Raw genomic sequence first — 24,722 nt, 5'->3', positions numbered from 1 at the left:
GATATGGTGTTTGGGTGATTCAGAAGATTGATTGATTATGTGCTTCAATGATATTAATGGGTCCAGTATGAAAATTGGATGAAACGTGGCCTTTCAAATTATGTGTTGTGCTTCAGGAGTATCCAGTCTAAAAATTTATGAAACGTGGTCCCTGGAAGAAAGAGAAGGTTGTAGCCTTTAGTAGGCCAGCACCTACGTACTAGTATCTTGGCTAGTACAAGAGCTAAGGGGGTTGTAGCTCCCTTCCAGGAGAAGCTGGAAAACGAGAGAGGGTTGTAGCTCTCTGCAGGTTGTAGCCTGCATACTGGTAAAGGACTGCACCCATACATTGTAAAAGGAAGTTTCTAATTAAAGAAAGATAGAGATGAATTGCAGCAGGTGGTTTTCTCCCACATTGGGTTTCCACCTTATATCATGGTGTTCGTGTGTGTGGCTTATGTGTGATGATTTGTTCTATTTTACTGCACCTGTTTACTGTTAATATGGTTGATAATGTTCTAATGCACTCATTAAGGATCAACTAACTGAATCATAAGAATTTGTGGAAGTCGCATATATGAATCTGAATATGGAAATGAAAAAGTTTTATTGATATGATAATACTGATTCACCCCCCCCCCCTCTCAGTATTATTTCCAACACAGTGATGGAACCTTCATAGGTCCAAACACATCACTGTGCACAAGTTCTAATATTTGTTTCACCCTCTTACTACCAGAGGGGAAACTCACCCGATTCTTCTTCCCATATACACAATTTTCACAAAAATCAAAATCTAGAGAGCTATTAATCATACCTTCTACCATACCTTTACCATGAAGTATTCGAAGGCCCTTCTCTCCAATATGTCCAAGCCTTTGATGCCACAACATGGTATTCTCTCTAGAGACCACTAGATTTTCTGCTCCACTTTTAGGAACCACAGAACTGTTGCACCCATCAATACTAGTGCTACCTTGCAGCTTGTACAAAGTTCCAATTCGAACTCTCCGCATCAATACCAGTGCTCCTCAAACCATTTTGTAGGTATCCTTCCCGAACACTGTTTTTACACCTGCATCATCCAACTTGCTTACAGAAATCAGATTTCTGGCCAATGCAAGAATATGGAGAACACCCGAAAGTGTTCTAACCCTTCCACCTTGCAACTTCAACTTTATTTTTCCACGACCAATGATTCTAGCCTTCCTATCAACCCCTAAGAAGACATCACCACCATCATATTTCTCATACTCACAGAACCACTCTCTATGGGGAGTGAAGTGAAAGGATGCACTTGAGTCAATCAACCATGCCTCATGATCTACATGTGTACTTGAAGAAGCCAAGTACACATCCCCACCTTCATCTGAGGTGGTTTTCACCTCTGCAGAAGAAGCATCATCAAATCCCTTTCCTTTATCAGGAGCTTTAGATTTACAGTACCTTTTGTAGTGCCCTTCCTTTCCACATTTCCAGCACACCACCTTCACAAGTTTTTCTGGAGATTTAGATCTCCCTCTAGATTTAGATCTCCCACTCGATGACTTATTTTTTTTTATGTTCTGGGACCGTCCTAGTATAGAAAAGGCATCACCATTCTGTCTCTCCATAGTTTTCCATTTCATCTCCTCCATTAATAAGGATGAGACTATTTCATCAAACTACAAGGCAGTTACATTGCTACCTATTGCAATAACCAGACTATCCCACGAATCTGGTAAAGAACACAACAAACTGATGCAATTATCTTCATATGAAATTTTAATATCAACAGATGCTAACTAACTTACGACAATGTTAAATGCATTTAGATGCTCTGTCACCGAGTCTCCATCTTTCATCCTCAGGTTATATAGATTTTTACACAGGAACAGTTTATTCACCAGAAACTTAGATTGGTAAAAAGTCCCTAACATGTCCCACAAAGCCTTCACTGTAGGTTCCCCTGATACATTCAGCAATACTGAATCTGAGACACAATCGTATTTTTCTCTTTGCCTTCTGATCCAACTTCTTCCATTATTCATCGGACACTCCCATTGGTTTAGTACCCAGATTTACTACGATCCATTGATATTTATCCACCAACAAATCCTCCATCTTGAGTTTCCACAACTCAAAACTCTGACCATTAAATTTCTCAATCTCTATCTTTCCACTGCTCGCCATCCTTTTTCACCACTATAATTGATATCGCAAATCTCCCACTAGACAGGGTCTACCATAGGCCCGAGAGAAACCCCTCAGCAACAAAGGCATCCCCTTGAAGCCAAAACTGCTCTGATACCAAATGTAGGTTTTAACCCCATACAAAAATTGCCTGCATACGAATCTAAAACAGAGAAAATAAACAATGTGAGAGCATAACACATAAAACACATATACACAGAGATTTTCCCCTGGATCCCAAAACCAGGACTACCAACTTGATTTTTCATTATGTTCCTTTCAATGTTATAATACATATTTATACATGCCAAAGCATCCAATACCATGGACCAAAAACCATTGCATCCAAAAACATGTGCGAAAATCATGCACAAAACCATAGGTGGGTCCGCCCATCCTAACATAGGGTGCAAAACCAAATTTTCCAAGGTGCTACCCCGGACCCCAGGAAGTGGGGTTATGGGTATGCCTAAAACACACTGTGACCCCCTCCCCCCCCGATCCCCCCTACTACACAATCGGTGCAACAAAGGGGGGCTCTGCCCCCCCCTCTAACCCCCCTATTAACTACGTGGGCTAGACGTGGAAAGAATATAACACAACCCAACAGGAGTCCTGTAGCTAATGTGGAAGGTTTGTATGTTGTGTTTTTGTCGATTCCACTTCCTAGAGGTCACATATGAGGTTGAATCTAATCATCGTAGCCTCTCGTCACATATTTACCCCGGTTGGCTGGTTACTTTGGAGGATAGAAATAATGGGGAATATAGTAGAAGGTCTTATGGTGTTTACAGGTCGGACAGAGATGACACCATTAGAGATTGAAGGTTGTTGGATACTCTCGATAGGAGAGGTGATGGATACATGTATTATTCTAGTTCTAGTTTTGACCGGCATCATGATCATCATCGTTATCATCCTTATAGGAGCAATGATGGTGATACTTTCCAAATGAGTAAAAGAAAGAAAAGCCACCTACGTTTGATGGGGATGTGAAGAATTCAGAAGATGTAGTGGCTTGGATACTTGGGATGAAGAAGTTCTTTGAGTTGCATAATTACATAGATAATATGAAGGCCAAAGTAGCTATCTTCAACATGAGAGGTAAAGAAGGCATTTCATGGGAAGATGTGAAGCGAGTTAGAGACATTAGGACCGATGACTTGAGTTGGCACAAGTTCAAGAGGATTTTAAGGAAGAAGTACTTGTCAGAAAGGTACTACGACAGTAAGGCAAAAGAATTTTATGAATTGAAGATGGGATCAATGACAGATGAAGAGTACACGACCAAGATTCTGGAGCTATTAAGGTATGTATTGTCCCTTAAATATGAGAAGGAAAAAGTTTAGTGATTTGTTAGTACATTTCCATTCGAATTTAGAGATTGGATTGAGTATGATGAGCCTCAGTCACTTGAGGAATATATTGGGAAATTGAAGCATTACAATGAATAGTCAAACCATAAGAATGAATCTCAGTAAGGTTGGAAAGGGAAAGACAAAGGTAAAGGTAAATGGTAGCCAAAAAGAGAAAGGACTCAGACTATAGAGGATAAACCAATTGTGGCACCACAAAAGAGGTTCAATGTAGCTAGACAGGGACATGGGTCACAACAACAACAACATAGAGGTGAGCGTATTGGTAGGTTGGAGTGTTGGACATGCGGAAAGGAGAACCCTAAGAGAGATTGTATATAGAATAAGGGTGGTAGGCCTCAGATATATAATGCACAGGAGGCACAAACTCTTGGGGATGTTGGTCAGAGTGATCCTTGTATTTATGAAACATTGGATAAAAAACAGGCAGACCATCATGCATCTATCATTGGGGTGGACGGTAAGATTTGTGATCAATTTATTTATATTTCGATTGACCCTGGATCTAATTATAGTTATGTTAGTGCTGACTTGGTGTATAAGTGTGGTTTGTGTAAGGAATTGCATGCAAAATCTTGGTTAGTGTAATTGGATACAAGTACAAATAAGCGAGTTCATCTTTGGGTAAAAGCTTGTGCAATTGATATGAATGGCATGCCTACCGCAATGCATTTGAATGTATTATCATTGGGATCGTACAATATGTTGTTGGGCATGGATTGGTTGTATCTTCATAGAAACAATGTGGATTGTTATGACAAAGAAATTGAGTGTGTGGATGATAATGGGGAAGTAAGAGTCTTGCAGGGAAAGAATAAAGCCACATCAGTTAGGATGGTGACAGTTATGCAGGAAAAGTGCAGTCACAAGAAATGGTGTGTGTTATTTGTCATACATATTTCTAGTGACAAAGGTAAGGAAGTTATGGATGCACATGTTTTGAGCAGGAATCTAGTTGTATAGCAGTTTCAGAATGTCTTTCCCGAGGATATTTCAGAGTTTCCACCTCATGGGGAAATAGAATTTTCTATTGAGTTAATGTTACACAGTTTTTTATCATGCCTCCTATAATTCCTTGTGTCATACCCCGAATTTCTTGAAACTTGGCAATCATGCAGTGTACCCATCCTGATATGTAGCTCAGATCCTCACTGAAACATTTGATGGAAACATGCCTCGAGCATTCCATGAAGAAGTGAGCTTTAAAACCCTAATTTCAAGATTAGCGCGACCCTGACACTGGAAACTCGTGTTGATCACTAGTTGCACTATACTAGCCTTGTGATGCCGGTGTGCTTTTTTCTTTGATACCTCTGTTGATCCTTAAACGGAGATTTTTCCCAAAGAGGAAAATAAGCTTCGTGATCTAGAGCCTTCCAGGACGAAAAGATGGAGGTTGTTCAGTGTGTATGTGGTTGAATTATCCCAATATTTCCCTTTGAGCTTATCCCTATGAGCTACCTCATTGAGATGAGGGTCTTCTCCTATTTTTGGAGAGATCCTAACTCCTTCTCTCCACCTATATCTTCATCCTTTCCCATTCAAAAATTGTTGGTCTTTGGTTATTTGCATCCTTATGCTGAGATAGTGCCTACATGCTACTCATTCGGCTTGAAGGAGTGCTAGGAGAGCTTGAGCTTGGACTTGGACATTCACTCAAGGAGATGTTATTGACATAAAGGCTCGGTTGTATGCTTCCTCCTTTATTTCATTAATATATACAACTATTGGTTCAATTTCCATAAATGCTTGTGTTAATGCATCATTTATCTTAATGTTCCTTGATTTTTTAAGTGGATTACTTTTGATTATGCTTTCTATACTTGTATGCTTTGTTGTGTCTTTGATCTCTTGTGTAGGTATCAAAATGTTGTGAGCTGTAGAGATGAACTTGAGGTATGAGTAATTCAAGGTCTTCAACAAAGGAGTACGTTATAGCATCAGAACGAGGTAGGCCATCTTCCTCTTCTCTCATTTCGATTGTAATTTAAGAAAGTGTCCTTGTATATTGTCACATAGGTTGCTAGTCCCACTCGTTGGGCTTGAGGGATCATTTGCCAAGCTGTCAGTTGTAGGTAAGAACCAATTCCTTAAGCTCCATTTCCATACTGTTTATTCCTATTTTTATCCGTTTTTTGGATTTCTGAGGGAGGTTTTGGCCAAAAAAACGCCCTTGGTGGGTGCGATTTCTGGCGACAGAATCGCACCACCCAAGGGTTGCTAAAATGACCAACCACGCTGTCAGTGTAATTGTTTTTAAAACAGGTGCTCCAATGTTGTGAACAAAGAAAAATTCATTTTTTCTCTTAAATCCCCATTTGAATCCAGATTTAAGTTGCCAAAAATGATTATTGACTTGGATACATGGTTTTTGCAGGAAAGAATCATAGAAAATGGTAGAGTGGAAAGAATGTGAGAACAAAGATGTTTACACCAAAGAATTGGTTGATCCAAACTGCTTGGATGCCTTGACGAACTGTGGGCTCCTCAAGTTATTTCTCACACCAAGGATGTGGGCTCAACCTGAGCTGCTTCGATACATGATTAGTCTCTGGGATATAAATAGGGTAATTTTTATCATTGGTGACCAAGAGCTGGAGTTGGAAACTTCAGACATATATTTCATCACAAGTTTGTCTCGGAGATGGGAAATAGTCAACCTATATGGGTCACGGCCAATTGGGGCAAGCATATCCATGCTACTTGCCAAACACTGCCCAAAACCCCTCAAATCCAAGAGCAGCAATATCGAGATTGCCATTGTACCAGATCTTACACTAAGAGTGCTACTATTAACCATCAACAGAGTAGATGGGTCCCAAGCAAAGCATGAAACCAACAAGTTGAAATTTCTATATGCTATCAATTGTACATCACCGTCAATCTTCAATTGGGTGGAAGCCATGAAGATCAACATGAAACGCCACCTATCAAAAGTTAAGGCGAGGAATATGAAGCAATTTTGCTTCATATCTGTGCTAGTGACCTTCTTCCTGGAACGAGTTCTTGTCACACAGAATGAGTCGTTCTTTCGGACAAGATCGACCTCCCTAGAATCTAATGATATCTAGTGACAAGCAAGCCAATCAAAAACTATCTTTCTCTAAATATGCAATTTATAAACAAAGGCAAACAAGTGTTTTATGCCTACCTTAGGTCCAATGCAAGTTTGTGGAAGCCTCGCTCCTTTGATCCAAATGAGCTCCCTTGTAGCGAATCTGCAAACACAAACAAGCACACAAATTAGATAGCACCTGAAAAGCCAATATCATAAAGCATACTTATCATGATGATCAAGGAATTCATGAAACAAATGAAATAAGACAATTTGTTGAGAAAAATGAATCTGATTGTATTAATTCAAATCAAAGAAGAACTTTACAACCTGTGCCTTGATGCTGTACAAGCTCCTCCCAGGGTCCAACAAGAAGTCTCCTATACTTTAACAAGTTTCACTCTCTTCCCAATGAACCCAAAAGGTATGTGATCTCTCCTCTCAAGCTCAACTAGGAAGTCTCAATTCCACCAGCATTTACCCTCAAAAATGTTCAGCTTCTAACCTCCCCAACAACTAGTCCAATGCCTTAATTTATAGTGCAATGGAGGGAAGTTACTAGGTCCTCCTTCAAAGGGATAGCTCATCTCATCAAGGGATTAGCTCCTTCTCTTTTGGGATGCATGAACCACCTAATAGCGAACCATCCACATCAAAATTCCTTCTAGAATCATCTAGAATTAACCCAAAGTGAGTTTTTTAGAATAAACTTGCACCTTTTTTACTTTCACAGGGGTTTGCACCCACTCCTTTAGAGACAGAGCGGGCAGGTCTACAGGTAATGTGAACAGGGGGTGCGGGACCGTAGGCAACAGTGAGAGAAAGTACGGAACCAAAACTTTAATTATTTTTAATGTCTTTCTCTCATTTTCAAAGCTTGACATGAAGAGCTGAGGTCTGAGACTTGCATAGGAGGACAGTATAAGTGATGATAGACCCATACTGACTGCAAATAGTCATGGTGACAATATTTTGTGTAACAGATTGCCCCCTAAAGTGCGAAGTCTGTAGTAGATGAGGATTTCATTTATCATCTAGGAAGAGTGAAGTACTTTATCATTTCGAGGATCATCTTGTGGAGAGCCTGGTTGGAACCTGTAAAAACATTCAATGAAAAATATATATATGAGATCATATCATCACTGAGGTAGGCATTCCCATACTCAGATCAAAACTAACTAGAAAACTAACTACAACTCTGATATAGGAATGATCTTGTAATACATCACAAGTATAGACACATGTAGACACAGTATGGGCGTAGCCATCTGTTTATGAATAGTCCACAGTATAATAAATACAAAATTCCTCGCAACCTCGATGGCGGAAACTAGATCCAGGGTCTTCATTTCTACTTCCTGAAACAGTACGATTCTATCCATGCGAATGAATGTGTTGAAGTCGAACATGGTAGAAACCACTTGATTACCAGTCAATGATGTAAACTGTTAACAAGTGTGAGAGAAACCACCAGTAATGTCAATGGCTATCAAAGTACTCAGTACAATCCATGAGATGTGAATAGATGTGTTGATGTCGAACATGTCACGGAATCCTTTGATCGAAGGTCAATGATGCAACCTATCGTCGAAGGCGAGAAACCTGCCATTGAGGCATGCAGATCCCAAGGTACTGACGATTTCTAGATCATCTTTCTAGATAATGAGCTGAAGTCGATAGAAAGTGATCCATCGTAGGCAAGCCCACAACACGAAATCATAGATCAAGTTTGAATAAATTTAGTTGCAAGGACTGACTCAGGGATGGTCAAGATGGATGACAGATATTTTGCAGATGAATGGCTTATTTGCACTGACCTCTTGAACACATAATGACACAACATATGGTTTGGTGACAATTGACCCAAAGTTAATACCCAAAAACCAACTGAAGACTTTCAATGTGGTTTGATCAACTGTTAGGCAAAGGATTTCCCAACCCAGGTGAATAAAAGTGTCGTGTTCAAGAGTGGTTACAAAGTATGACAAACAGGCTCATTTTTCTCTCTTTTCCCCCACCATTTCTGGCAAGTACCTCTTTATTTTTGACAAGCTTGAGGAGGATAACATTTGCTTGATTATAAGCTCATCCTACAGATGAGTCCAACTTAGTTTAAATTCAAACCCTAAGAAGGAGTGGTCTGTTCCTGTTTGTAATTGAACAGGTCCTTTACTGTTAAATTTTAACGAGTCCAGTATAGGAGAAACTCGGCATTTTTCAATTTTAGAGAGTCTGAAAAAACTTAAGAAGACTCCATGGTTGACCTTTTTCGTAAATTTGTGTCTCCCAAGCCCGAAAAAGTATAAAATAATACCTGAGAGAACCGCTTGATCATTACGACCAAGGAGTACTTTTCGTAATTAGTGCCTTTGATCTGAAAAAGTAAAAAAACGATCAATGACACGTTGTTTTATAACCAATATCGAATTTGAAATGACAAAAATCCGGCAATCTTTTCATGTTTTTACGGTCAGAAAAAGAGCTGTAAGTGGACCGTCTTTTTAGTTCCGTTTTAACGAGTTTAAAAAGAAAAACTCGGCGATCTTTTCATGTTTTAGGAGTCAGAAAAGAGCTTAAAGGTGACTCTAATGTTTTTTCGTCGAAAATGACCGATTTCGCCTAAAAAATCCGTTATCCTGAACAAAAACTCAAACATTACTCATACCTGTTTAAAATGGATAAAAATGCTGCAAAAGTTACCTTTCTAAAGTGAAACATAAACAAATTAACAACTCATTTATTCAAAAAACTTATAAAAAGGGCTTTCGTCAATTCATTTTTACCGTTTGAGTTTTGGGTGAGAAAATAGAGCTTTTGGTCAGAAACTTCCCGTGAAGATTGTGGAAAATTTGTCCGTTGGAATCGAGCGCTGTCTCCTCCAGGTAATCCACATCATCCTACTCTTTAAATTCATCCGTTTCCAATTTGTTTTTAGGGTTTCATATAATTTTTTAGGAGCTTTTAGGTCAAAAAACCCGCGCGCGGGGGTCCGCAGGTATAACACAGGGGACCCGGCGGACCCCGAATTTTTCACAATGGGGAAAAGTCAGGGGTCCGCACCTGCCGTGAAGGCAAGGTGCAGACCCACGCACTGTCTCTAACAGAGAGGGTGCGTACCCTGCGCAAAGGTTTTTTAAACCTAACAAACTCAAATTTCACCCAAAAATTTCCATTTTACATATTCTAATTCGCCTTTTTGTTGAATGTAGAGTACACATCATGCTTGATTAGTGAGAACAGGAGCATGAGGACGTAGATCTTGCCACGATAAATCATCAACCTTCAATTGATGCATTGAAGGCATGCGGCTTATACAAATTCTAGGCCATACCTGGCATGAGGGCCCAGGTGGACTTCTTGCAGTGGCTGGTAGACAGGTGGAGCATACAGGACCAGTGCTTCTTCATTGGTGGTCACCAGCTCGAAATGGAGTCGGAAGACATATACCTTTTGACTGGTTTGCCTAAGAGAGGTGAACATTTGACTCTATTCGGGATGAGGCCAGGTGGCTATTCTGTTGATAGCATCTGGCTAGAGTTCTGTAGCAACCAGACTAGAGACAAAGGGATAGACATCAAAACCATATCCCTTCCTGAACTCATGGTAATTGTGTTTACTGTTACCAGGCTTTGCGGGAGTGCAGCACTACATATAGCCACTAGATCCCAAATGCGGATGGCAGTTGACTGCTTTCGAGGCACCATCTTCAACTGGTGCGATGCTGTGTTGGCTAATGTAAAAGGCCAACTGACTAGAGCCAAGAATGGACAACTGAAGACCTTTGGATATGGTTCTTTAGTCGTGAGCTTTGGTTTGGAGAGGGTCCCAATGTTGGTCCCACAGCACCTCACTGTTGGAGCTGGACTTCCTCGAGAGCCCAAACTGATGCGATGGGTTGCAGTTATGGCCCATCATCCTTAGGAGGGGACAGAGGTCATTCGATTCACACCTGAGTATTTCCATTGGTTGGAAAACCAGGTTTTTGCTATTCAGGACTTTCCTTACACTAGGGTAGATTTTCGCGGTGACCCAGACATGGCTCTTCAACCAGGAGAGAAATGGGATGACTCAGGTAAAATCATTTTCAACATTTTCCTAATTTAAATATTATTTTTTTTTTTATCTCGTCCCAAAATTGACAGTAAAAGTTTCAAATGTAGATGTGGGTCCACAGCGACCAGCCACTCTTCGACCCTATGAGAGGAAACAACCAGCTGCAGCGGCACCAGCCCCACAGGATGAATCAGCAGAGACCTTGGCCGAATTCGAGAGCCATCTAGAGCATTTGACAAGAGACATTCCAGAGACCGGCATAGATGACATTCCTCTTTGACTACAGCGCTATGTGATTGGGGTCCCAGGACCTTTCAGGAGGTTCCTTTGTAAGGTGGCCCGTACAGTGGTTTCTTATCGAGATCATCACCAGTGATAGGATGATCACCTATTGTAGACATATATGACATTTTTGCTAATCATAAGGTGTTTTTCAACCTATGATCGAGGACGATGCATATTTTGACACACTCCTATATTATACTATATCACTATTACTGGCTTATCTTGTAAAACATGTTATGGAATGTTTTTAAATTTACTTGTATGATTATTGCAAATGTCTACTTAACATTTGAGAAGCAATTGCAACTGCCAATGTATTTAAATATCTTGGAATATGCTGATATTCAATATAATCAAATTCATGTTCCAAGAGACGCACTCTCAAAAATAATCTCAATAACACTGGATTTCTAATGGCATATACTCTATTAAGTTGTAATACAACGAGTTCAGAATCTAACCTCACTATCAAACTTCGACTCCCAAATGAAATAGATTCAAATAATAACTCAATCACTGCACTATACTCTGCAATGTTGTTTGTTGTTTGACCAAGGCTTACCCTATGCATAGATACCAACTCGTCAGAGGGCGAATAGATAACCCAAGCTGCGGAAGAAATGTTTCGTGTATTACGACAAGCACCATCAGGAAAACCAATGTATGTTTGGAGAGGCGTCGACATCTGCAATATCAAGAGTAAAACCAAGATAAGCAGGAATAATGACGAAAAACACTCTCTAAGCTAAGCACACTTTTTAAACTAAAACACACCAGCTAGAAAGAAAACTAACCTAACTAAAAATCTCCACACCCATTTTTAAGCATAATACCTCTTCAGGTAAAGACCATTTTTGGGTTTACCTAAAGAGACCCCGTCAAAGTCTACCAATTCATAGGCTCCTTTTGCCAGCTTTCGCTTGACAACATAGGGACCATGCCACGTAGGTACGAATTTTCCAGCGCCTAATTTATCATTTGCTTGATCGTACAATAAGACTAGGTCTCCTTCGCTTTAATACGTTTGGCATGAGTTTCGATTGCCAATGCAGCATCACGTCGATTCTCATCTAGCTGAACCAAGTATAACAAAATTTTTTCCTCTTCGGAAGTGGCTGGAAGTAATTCGATGGCCATTTGCAATGACGAGATTTCACATTCAATGGGTAACACAGCTTCCAGACCATAAACTACTTGGAAAGGAGTGAACCTTGTTGACGTTTTTACTGAGGTTCGATACGCCCAAAGCGCTGAAAATAGCATGTTATGCGAATTCGACCTATGAATCCCAATGATTCGTTGGATCATGATGACTAGAACTTTGTTGATGGCTTCAACCAGACCATTAGCTTGTGGATAATAAGGAGTTGAACTATCGTGATGCAAGCCAAGCTGTCCTGTAAGTTCAGTCATCATAACGTTTCAAAAATGATGCCCATGATCAGTGATAATCGCTTGTGGAACACCAAACCTAGCAATTATATGATTGAACATGAAAATCGCAGCTGTTTTTCCGTCTGCCTCAAATGTAGGCATCGCCTCGGCCCACTTGGTAAAATAATCTACCGCAAGGATGATATACGCATGCCCCCTGGACGAGTGAGGGTTAGATGTAATAAAATCGATACCCCATTTTTCAAACGGACCGACGGCAATTATAGGGTGGAGAGGAGCAGGTGGAGCGCGCATCTTTCGATCAAAAATTTGGTAGTTGTGGCATTTGCGGACCGTGTTAATACAATCTTTAAACAAAGACGGCTAGAAGTAGCCAGCGCGCAATATCTTTTGGGCTGTGGCATACCCAGACATATGACCACCACACGCTCTAGAGTGACAGTCATTCAAAACCCTTTCAGCTTCCTCATGAGTTAAACAACATTGAAAAATAGAGTCTACCCCATGATGATAAAGAGTATCTCCAATAATTCTAAATTGTTGGGATTGGAATCGTATTTTTTTACGTTCTAACCTTGAAATTTCTGGCCGAAAGGATTGGGTCTGGAGATAGACGATGATATCCCCATACCATGGATCTAAAGTGCTGATTAGAAACAAGGATTCATCCGCAATGGGCTCCTCCGCCACAGTTTCCGTGTCAGCACGTGGGAAGTCACACATTAACTCCGCAAAAACTAAAGATTTTTTCGACTTAGACTTTTCAAATTCCAAGTCAAACTCCTGCAGGATCACAATCCATTTGGAGTACTTGCCCTCTAGCAATTGCTTGGTCAAAATATAGATTATAGGGTTGCAATCAGAAATTACTGTAGTTTTACGTAGTAAAATGTAATGACGAAACCGTTGGACAGCTTGAACAGCTGCCAATGCCAATTTCTCCACATGTGAGTATTTTAGCTCAGTTGGATTTAAAGTTCGACTAAGGTAATATATCACATGTTCAGTACCGAATTCATCTTCCTGAACTAACACCATTCTGGTGGTGGAATGGGAAGCGGCGAGATACAAGAAATAGTCCTGGTTGTAGTTGGGAGGATGCAATAACGGTGAATGGGTCAATGCGTATTTTAGTGCATCAAAAGATTTATCAGCTATCTCATCCCAAAAGAATGGAGTATTCTATTTCAACAACCAGGTAAAACCCTTTGTGATCTCTGTGTAGTTAGGAATGAATCGACGTAAAAAGTTTTCTTTCCCTTGCAAACTTTGGAGTTGGTGAAGACTCGAAGGAGGAGGCAATTTGACAATAGCTTCAACCTTCGAGGGATCGACGCGAATGCCGGCTTTCAAAACAACAAACTCTAGTAACCGACCCGTTTCTATATAGAAAACACACTTGTGTGGATTGAACCTAATCCGATAATGCCTACACCTCATAAAGATTGCTCGTAAATGGATGAGATGATCAGCTCGATGTAATGAATGAGCAGGCAAATCATCGAGATAGGGTTGCCCAATGTGCTTGATGTCATGAAACGCGTAAGACATGGCCCTTTGAAAAGTTTCCCCGACGTTCTTGAGCCCAAAAGGTAATTTGCAATAAGCAAATGTCCCCCATGGACAAATGAAAGCCATTTTTGGTTGATCAGCGGGTAGAATATTGATTTCATTGTATTCGGAAAAACCATCCATGAAGGAGAATATTTCACTACCGGCACAATCATCAATGATTTGATCGATATAGGGAGTTGGGTAATTGTCTTTTGGACAGGCTCGATTAATGTCCCTATAATTGATACATATTCTTATTGTCCCTTGCTTTTTGTTAACGGGAACAATATTCGATACCCAATCCGTTAACGGAATCGGATAAATGAAACCTGCTTTGAGTAATTTTTCAACTTCTGCTTTAATAGCAGTAGCTTTTCTCGGGTGGATCTGATGCAAACATTGCTAAACGGGTTTAGCATCCGAGTAAGTTTTGATTTCATGAACAACAATTGCGAGATAAATTCCTGGCATTTCCTCATATGACCAGGCAAACACGTCGCATAATTCTTGAAATACGGCCTTATATATTTGAATTTCATCTTCCGTACATGAGGCATCTATATGAATGTTTTCAACAGTTGCAGGGTTAATCGAAATATCAATAGGAATAGTTCGAGAAATGTTTCCCAAATTTAACTCTGAATCTGGATTTTTCATTGGATTCTAAGGTTCCTTGACATATTCAGTCGTAAAAAAATGATGAAAAATCATTTTCAAAATGATCACTCTCAGGTAAAAACGAAGATCTATGATGAAGATCTTCCCATGGTAAGTCATCGACACATAGGATTTCACGAATTTGCTCATCAGTGTGAACAAGTTCGGAAAACATTGTTGAATCCGAGTTTGATGTTGAAAGTGATTCCTCATGGACCACATTCATTAAGTCAATTTTGGTTGAAGATGGGTCGGAAAACGACTGAATGGTCTAATACGCAATTTCATACGCACTCAAAGGCATAACATCACCAAATGAGTCTATCTCAGATTTGGAAGGTACGATCCAAGGATCATCATAAACAAAAGTGTCTGACGAAATCATATGGATGGTTGCAGTAGAAGATGATGCGTTGATAGGAGGAAAAGGAAAAGTTCCCAATAAACCAGAATCTTTAACTAGTCCTACTCCAACATCCTTATACGGGATAGTTGTTTTTCCGACATGCTGAATACTTTCAGAAGAGGCTGGGTCGAATGAAAAGTAAGTCAGCTGGTCTGTAGTTACGATCTTTCCATTATGAGGGAACTTTATAAGTCGAAAGACCGATGAAACGACAATTGTCATAGCGTAAGACCAACTACGACCCAAGAGAAGGTTGTAATCTAGAGGGACATCAACCACCTCCACATCTAGATTAACAGTTTTTCCTTCAACCCCTATAGGTAGATCCTGTAGAATGTCAAAAGGATGAAACCCACGGCCATCAAAGGCCTTTAGAATTGTCAGGGATTGATTTAGCGAAGGAGAACCAAGCAATCTCCAACACTGTATCGACATAATACACGTTGAGGCTCCCTCATCAATCACAGTCCTATAACAAGGTCTGTTTTTGACTAACACTGGGATCTAGAAAGCCATTTGATGAGGTAAGCACGGTGTACTATTTTCTAGATCGAAAATTATAAGGTTCGATTCCTGAACGTCAACAGCTCCTATAGCCGACAATAGTAATTTATGCTGTGCTGGACATGATTGCAAAACTTCCAAAGCCGACATTGCTGAAGGTGAAACAGCCAAATCTTCAACAATGTTATAGTTCTGAGTCGCTCTCGCATGTGGATTGAAAGCTAAATTTCAAAGTATACCCTTGGCGGGCAGTTTGATTACTAAGTCTGGGTTAGGTTTCTCGATCTATAGCGGATCGGAACCAGGAGCTGAGGTTGATGGGTTAGAATGAGAAGATTCTACTTCTTTACCATCAACAGGACTTTTACTTCCACAATCATGTGATCGAGTCGCAATCCTAACATGGGACATCATCATTATGGGTTCTTTGGAGGCATTTGAAGAAGAACCTATCATATTACTGTCTTGACTTGGAAAAGGATCCTTCAAAACAGCAGGCGTTTGGGAACCTTTGACAATTTTCGCAACCTTTGCACGATGAGGGCAGTCTCTTGTAAAATTCTCTTCGTCACAAATGAGACAAGGATAACGAGGTTTGCATTTCTCATCATTTGATTCCGCTTTTTCTAGTTTCTCTTTCAAATTTTTATCTATTTTATTTTTCTTCTTCCCTTTCTTCTTACCACCGGATTTTGATTTGGCTGTAGATGACTCTACAACATGAATATCGGCAGAAATTTTCACGGAAGAATCTCCTATCGGGGAATCTGGCAAGGTACTGAGCTTGAGCAATTACTTGCTCCTCAGTAACGACTCTGGCATTAGCTACATCCTCAATGATATTTGGCAATAAATATTTTGGATTTAAGAGATCTGTGGTTTGTATCTTTTGAATGAGAGACCGGAGAATCCATAGTATGAACATTTTTACACCAACGTTTCAAATCCCAAGTGGGATCCATCATCAGGGTTGAAGAATGATAATAAAAGAAGAGTAGATCAGGGAAATAAATACTAATGAGGAAGGAAATTTCAAGGAGGAACACACTGTCGGCTAGAATCTTTTTAATTTTTATTTATATAATTTTATTTAATCTAATAAACTGCTTTTATTTTCCTTAATATTATTAAAAAATTTATTTAAGAGAAAGAAACATAGCTCAAAACCTAGAAATAAAACTAGGGACAAAAAGAAGAAATAAATAAATTAAACTAATTTAATATATTAAAATCATATTAATAATTATAAATAATTAATTTTTATAATTAATTAATATAATAATTCATAAATTAATTAATATAAAATTAGTCATTATAAAATAATTAATTAACTATTATTAAAATAATAATTAATTATTATAATAATTAATATATTAATTAATATAATGATTATTATAAAATTAAAATTAATAGATAAAATTTATTTATTTATTTATTTATTTTAATTAATTAATATAAAATTAATTAATCTAAAATTAATTATTATAAAAAATTTTCATTATAAAAATTTTTATTTAATATAAAATTAATTATAAAATTAGTTAATTAATTATATAAAAATTAATCATTATATAAAAAAATTTCCATTATACAAAATTAATTAATATAAAATTAATCATTATAAAATAATTAATTAACTGATATTATAATAATAATTAATTATTATAATAATAATAATTAATTAATTAATATATTAATTAATATAATGATAATTATATAAATTAAATTAAAATATATAAAACATATTAATATTAAAATTTTTATAGAATTTATATAATAATTAATATAATAAATAGTAAATAATATAATAATTATTATATAAATTAAATTAATATATATAGTTTATGCTAATATTAATAACCATAAATAATTAATATTTATAGTAATTAATATAATAATTAATATATTAAATAATGGCTATATATAAATATTAATATATTATAGTAAATTAATGATATAAAACTGGTCCAAAAAATGGAAAGGAGAGGGGAGAAAACTTACCTGAGGGGTGCATTACCTGGGGATGGGATGACGACTTTTAATTTTCTTGATCAAGGGAAGCCAGCTTCCGCTAATTTCCAAACCACTGTCTCTGTTCAGATTCTGAGGATGCTTGATAATTTCAAGTGCTTCTCTGATCTTTCGTCTTTGATGCTGCTCTTCTCTTGCGATAATCGATGCGTCTTCCAAGCAGATATGGTGCTTAGTCTTCAAGGAGTGTTCTGCCAGGGCTGAGGTATGAGATCTTCCATTCCTAATATCAGCGCCATGTTCTTTGAGCCTTGTCTGGAGGGAGCGACCTGTTTCACCTATGTAGCTTTTTCCACAAGAACAGTCTATTTTATAGACTCCTTTAAGCTGAAGATTGTCAATATCATCTTTAACAGACTTCAAACCAGCCTCAAGGTAGTAAGATTTTTCTACCGTATATCCATGGTGTTACAGATAAAATCGCTAAAATCCTAAGAAAGAAAAACATTATCACTCATTTCTCAGCTCCTGGTACTATCAGACAAGGTTTGAAGTCTGTTAAAGATGATATTGACAATCTTCAGCTTAAAGGAGTCTATAAAATAGACTGTTCTTGTGGAAAAAGCTACATAGGTGAAACAGGTCGCTCCCTCCAGACAAGGCTCAAAGAACATGGCGCTGATATTAGGAATGGAAGATCTCGTACCTCAGCACTGGCAGAACACTCCTTGAAGACTAAGCACCATATCTGCTTGGAAGACGCATCGATTATCGCAAGAGAAGAGCAGCATCAAAGACGAAAGATCAGAGAAGCACTTGAAATTATCAAGCATCCTTAGAATCTGAACAGAGACAGTGGTTTGGAAATTAGCGGAAGCTGGCTTCCCTTGATCAAGAAAATTAAAAGTCGCCATCCCATCCCTAGGTAATGCACCCCTCGGGTTAGTTTTCTCCCCTCTCCTTTCCATTTTTTGGACCAGTTTTATATCATTAATTTACTATAATATACTAATATTTTTATATAGCCATTATTTAATATATTAATTACTATAAATATTAATTATTTATGGTTATTAATATTAGCATAAACTATATATATTAATTTAATTTATATAATAATTATTATATTATTTACTATTTATTATATTAATTATTATATAAATTCTATAAAAATTTTAATATTAATATGTTTTATATATTTTAATTTAATTTATATAATTATCATTATATTAATTATTATATTAATTAATTAATTATTATTATTATAATAATTAATTATTATTATAATATCAGTTAATTAATTATTTTATAATGATTAATTTTATATTAATTAATTTTGTATAATGGAAATTTTTTTTATATAGTGATTAATTTTTATATAATTAATTAACTAATTTTATAATTAATTTTATATTAAATAAAAAATTTTATAATGAAAATTTTTTATAATAATTAATTTTAGATTAATTAATTTTATATTAATTAATTAAAAAAAAAAAAAAAACCTATCTATTAATTTTAATTTTATAATAATCATTATATTAATTAATATATTAATTAATTATTATAATAATTAATTATTATTTTAATAATAGTTAATTAATTATTTTATAATGACTAATTTTATATTAATTAATTATTTATAATTATTAATATGATTTTAATATATTAAATTAGTTTAATTTATTTATTTCTTCTTTTTGTCCCTAGTTTTATTTCTAGGTTTTGAGCTATGTTTCTTTCTCTTAAATAAAATTTTTAATAATATTAAGGAAATTAAAAGCAGTTTATTAGATAAAATAAAATTATATAAATAAAAATAAAAAGATTCTAGCCGACAGTGTGTTCCTCCTTGAAATTTCCTTCCTCATTAGTATTTATTTCCCTGATCTGCTCTTCTTTTATTATCATTCTTCAACCCTGATGATGGATCCCACTTGGGATTTGAAACGTTGGTGTAAAAATGTTCATACTGTGGATTCTCCGGTCTCTCATTCAAAATAAAGATTTTACAAACCATTCAGCTAAGATCTGATCCGGAATAAAAACCTTCACTAAACGTCGTCGACGTCTCCATTCATGAATGTGATCTGAAATATAAGTGGACGTAGACTACTTTAACGAAGTTAATAATTCCGTGCCATTGTCATATCTAACTGGAAACTGAAAATGAGTTAAAAACGAAGTAGCTAGCTGACTAAAATTATAAAAAGTGGCTCGTGGTAACTCAATGTACCACTTGGCCACAAGACCAATTAGAGTGCGCTGGAAAAGCCTTAAACGGATTGAATCATCTGAAATGGAATTAGACGCACACTAGAGGTGATAAGTCATCACATGGTTCGACGGGTCCTTTCCTGATTTGCCTTCAAACTTAGGAATATCACTAGGCAACTTATTCGACATTGGCGGCCAAAACGGAAGATAGTTAATTGGATCGCTCGTAAGGCGCGACAAGTTAGGCAAGTCCAAAGTTGCGATAAATGGTAACTGACGATTAGGGTCCCTAAAACTTTGGGTCATGAGACCAGCCCCAGGAGGAGGATATCCAGGATAACTAGGAATTGGAATTGCATTTGGGATATTATATCCTCCCGGAAAACTAGGATTAACTGGACCGTACTGGGTTTGTTGAGGTTGTTGATATGTATACCCAGGGTATGGTTGATACTGATAGACTGGCTGCTGCACAGCAGGACCGAATTGGTACTATCCCTGGTACGATTGATAAGTAAATTGAGGTTGACTTGTGACAGCCGTACTTGAACCAGGTTGTCCTATAGGCATCTGAACTGAAGTTTGAATTGTGGGTCCAAACTGAGGTAAAGATGTTTGAGGAGTTGATACAGGAACAGTAGAAACTGGAGCTGTCGATACTCCAGAAGTAGGTGGGGTAGATTGAACAGATGTTGCAGTAGTTGCAGCAGCCGTTTGAGGCGGAGTACAAGGCGTACTAGGCCGAGGCTGAGAAACTATAAAAGGTGCAGAAGTTTGAACAGTAGACTGGACAGGTTGCTGGGGTGAACCAGAAACCAAGGGTTGTCCAGTTTGAGATGACAACTGTACATTCGATTGCAAGACCTGTTGAGTTTGAGATGGATCCCACACTAAGTTCATTCTGGGGTACGGACCCATAACAGGTTGAGAATATTGAGGACCATAACCGGGTTGAGGGTAGGGTTGATAATTCAAAGGTACATTTCCAGTTCCTTGAACATATGATTGACCGGAAGGTGGTTGGAAACCTTGGTTTGGGTACTGACCTTGAGGCACATACTGATACTGGGGTTGACCTTGAGGTACATATTGATACTGGAGTTGAACTTGAGGTACATATTGAGTCTGGGGTTGACCTTGAGGAACATACTGTCCCGTAGGTATGTACTATCCTTGAGGTTGCCCCCCAGGTGCAAATTGGGTACCTTGAGGTTGCCCCCCAGGTGATAATTGAGGACTTTGAGGCTGGCCCCCAGGTGGTAACTGGCCACCTTGAGGTTGAGGATTAGGAATAGTACCTAACATCATGAGAATATCTTCTACACTCAACGGCTTAGTTCCATTATTTCCAGTTAATAACCCTTATTCAATAGGTTGAGGAGATGCTCCCGAAAAAGTACCAATAAGTGACTGATACCTAGAGGGAACAGAAGGGCCGTCGTACAAAAAGGTTTCTGGAGATTGAGAAAACATGGACGACTGTCTTAACATATTTAACGGAGGATAGTAACCCCTAGGTGTTGGGTGAAAAGGAATATGAGGTCGTGAAAAACTTAGTCTCGGGTTTTCCAAAAAATTGGTCAATGAAAGATACCAAGCACTGCTCCTAGGTGGACTGTAAAAGATTGATTCACGCTCCCTAAGTTCTATAACAGGTTGATTTTCAGGGATAGGGATACCTTCTTCTTCCGGAGTAGCAAGTTCTTCAGTAGCTATAAGTCCAGAACGAAGATTTTGGGTAATTATTATTTCTACCTTGGGTGAACCAGGACCACTAGAAGTTGGAGAGGTAAATCCCGATGTTGGAGTAGCAGTAAATTCAGTTTCAGGTTTAGATATTTCAAGTTCCTCACCTAAATCACTAGTAGATGAAAAACTACCAGTAACTTCGGAAACAGACACAGACTATGGATTATAATATGCTACTAAAGCTTGATAATCAGGATGTACCACTAAAGAAGATTCTCCTTCTTCAGGTGACCCAACTCTACTATCTCTAGGAGTTACAAGGGCTCTTAACCCTTCAGGGTGGCTTGGTGAAAACTCAGGAGGTTGGCCCCGAAGTCTACAGGACTTCCTCGGTAATTCATCCACGATTAAATATTTTAACTACTTCACACGCAAACAAAGTAAAATCTCAATGAAAACCACCTAAAGCCTCTAAAGAACCAAAAAAAAATTGAATCACACGCCTAAAGAATCTAGGAGATCAAACCACACACAAATAGTAACTTTTCGTACTGGAAACACTAGTTGGTGACGAAATCCAACGTCGCAGAGTTCAATACAGAAATGGCGGTTGGAACAGTTACCCCAGCAACCTGCTTAATGAATAGACTGGCACAAGTCTCTCCACTAAACCGTCTCAAGTGAAGAGAACCCCCCAGAAAATCCAAGTGAGTCTAGCCGACGTCTGCTCCAGGTACAGTGGGATCTTCCCGTCACCGTCACCTTAGGAAGAATCCTATAGAATATGGTCACTATGGTTACCAACGGAAACAAATATACCTGTGGGAACAGTCTATGATCCGATACGCACGCAAGGGCAGAGTAACAAGCTCAATCCCCTTGAAGGCTACTTGAGATAATCCAAGGTTTACCAACAAGTGACCCCAGGCTCCTCGACAATGGTTAATCCGAGGTTTACCGTTAATACGTGAATATCTGGCATCGTTCCCAATGAGGAAGGATTGATTCCCACACTGGTTCAGACATGATCTCGTGCTTCTCATTTAAGAGGAGCTTTCCCAGAGCATAGATGCAACAATTGGATTTTTCTCCTACTGCAAGATACAACTACTTGTTTGTTTTACTGTCTTGGAGAGTTAATTACTCCCTACTCCAAGACACTAGCCTAAGCTATTTTGGTGTAATAGAGCCCTAGAAATAAAAAGATTACTAGATAGATTTTACTTTAAGCGTTATTTTTATTGGTTTTTGTTTAAGTAAAGAGGTGCGGAGATGAAACTTGTGGTGTGAAGACTCGACTCGAAATCACTAAAAAATGCACTTAAGATGATAAGCAATTTTTTCCTTTCAATGAATTTCTAGCTAGGAAAGAGTTTTAGAATGCAAATGCTTGTAAACACAAATCTTTTTCTTAACAAACAAATCAAAAGAAGAGCTTTTTGTCTTTTCCAATGCACTCAAAACGAGACAACTAGTTATGTTCACAAAAATTTCCCTTTTCTTTCAAACACTCAAATACTACAAAAAGAAACTTTTTCCAAAAGAGATTTTTTTATTTTTTATAAAACACTCAAAACTATGGAAATAACTAATCTTGAGATCTATAATTCTAAGAACTATTTGAAGTAAAATCTTACAAGATGTCTTTTTCAAGAATGTTTTACTTAGCTATAAGCGAACTAAGGACTAATTTGTCCAGAATCACAAATCAGTCAAAAAACAACCAATTTTTGTTTTCTTTTCTAAAAATGAAATCCAAACTTTTAACACAAGCCTTTTCGAAGTTTTTCAAAGAGAAAACACAAGATGGATTCCTCAAAAAAGGTAAATTTTGCAAATGGTCAGACTCATAAGAAGGCCAGTAAAAACCAAGGTGATCTGAGGCTTCTACAGCTTCTAAGCTCTTGAGCTACTACAAGACCAAAATGAAAATCAAGCCCGGCAACCAAAACTTCTAGGAATTTCACCTAAAACCCTAACACCAATGGAATTAACCTAAGAAAAGCTCCTGACAAGTCACATGCAGGTCTGGGCAGGGGATAACAACATCTAAACAAAAACTAAGCTGACTAAAAGAGAAAATCTTAAGTTTTCCAAAATTTTAGCAGGGTCCGCAAGCCCACAGTTCACATAGGTGCGGTACCGCTCTGTGTGAAAAGCAAAAGTGTGGATAGGTCCGCACTGTGTTGCAAGCCGAGGGTGCGGTCCTCTCCCAAAGTTATGAAAAACAAAAAATAATCCAAGATCTACTAAATCTACCCAATTCCACACACAACAAGCCAAAAACAGAAACAAAAACACAGTTTCTCAAGTCAAAGTAAAGCAAATCAAGAAATCAAGTCCCCAGCGGAATCGCCATTTTGTCACAAGGAATGAGTCGTTCTTGCGGACAAGATCGACCTCCCTAGAATCGAATGATATCTAGTGACAAGCAATCCAATAAAAAAATATCTTTCTCTAAATATGCAATTTATAAACAAAGGCAAACAAGTGTTTTAGGCCTACCTTGGGTCCAATGCAAGTTTGTGGAAGCCTCGCTCCTTTGATCCAAATGAGCTCCCTTGTAGCGAATCTGCAAAAACAAACAAGCACACAAATTAAATAGCACTTGAAAAGCCAATATCATAAAGCATACTTATCATGATGATCAAGTAATTCATGAAACAAATGACATAAGACAATTTGTTGAGAAAAATGAATCTGATTGTATTAATTCAAATCAAAGAAGAACTTTACAACCTGTGCCTTGATGTTGTACAAGCTCCTCCCAGGGTCCAACAAGAAGTCTCCTCTACTTTGACAAGTTTCACTCTCTTCCCAATGAACCCAAAAGGTATGTGATCTCTCCTCTCAAGCTCAACTAGGAAGTCTCAATTCCACCATCATTTACCCTCAAAAATGTTCAGCTTTTAACCTCCCCAGCAACCAGCCCAATGCCTTAATTTATAGTGCAATGGAGGGAAGTTACTAGGTCTTCCTTCAAAGGGATAGCTCCTCTCATCAAGGGATTAGCTCCTTCTCTTTTGGGATGCATGAACCACCTAAGAGCAAACCATCCACGTCAAAATTCCTTCTAGAATCATCTAGAATTAACCCAAAGTGAGTTTTTTAGAATAAACTTGCGCGTTTTTTACTTTCACAGGGGTCCGCACCCACTCCTTTAGAAACAGAGTAGGCAGGTCCGCAGGTAATGTGAACAGGGGGTGCGGGACCACAGGAAACAGTGAGAGAAAGTGCGGAACTAGAACTTTAATGATTTTTAATGTCTTTCTCTCATTTTCAAAGCTTGACATGAAGAGCTGAGGTCTGAGGCTTGCTTAGGAGGACAGTATAAGTGATGATAGACCCATACTGACTGCAAATAGTCATGGTGAAAATATTTTGTGTAATAGTTCCGTTGTTCAAGTAC

The sequence above is a fragment of the Pinus tabuliformis genome, chromosome 4_1 (assembly GCF_031772625.1).
Source record: "Pinus tabuliformis cultivar Carrire ecotype Pingquan chromosome 4_1, CPIR1, whole genome shotgun sequence".
NCBI lineage: Eukaryota > Viridiplantae > Streptophyta > Pinopsida > Pinales > Pinaceae > Pinus > Pinus tabuliformis.
Note: the sequence above shows the minus strand (reverse complement) of the source record.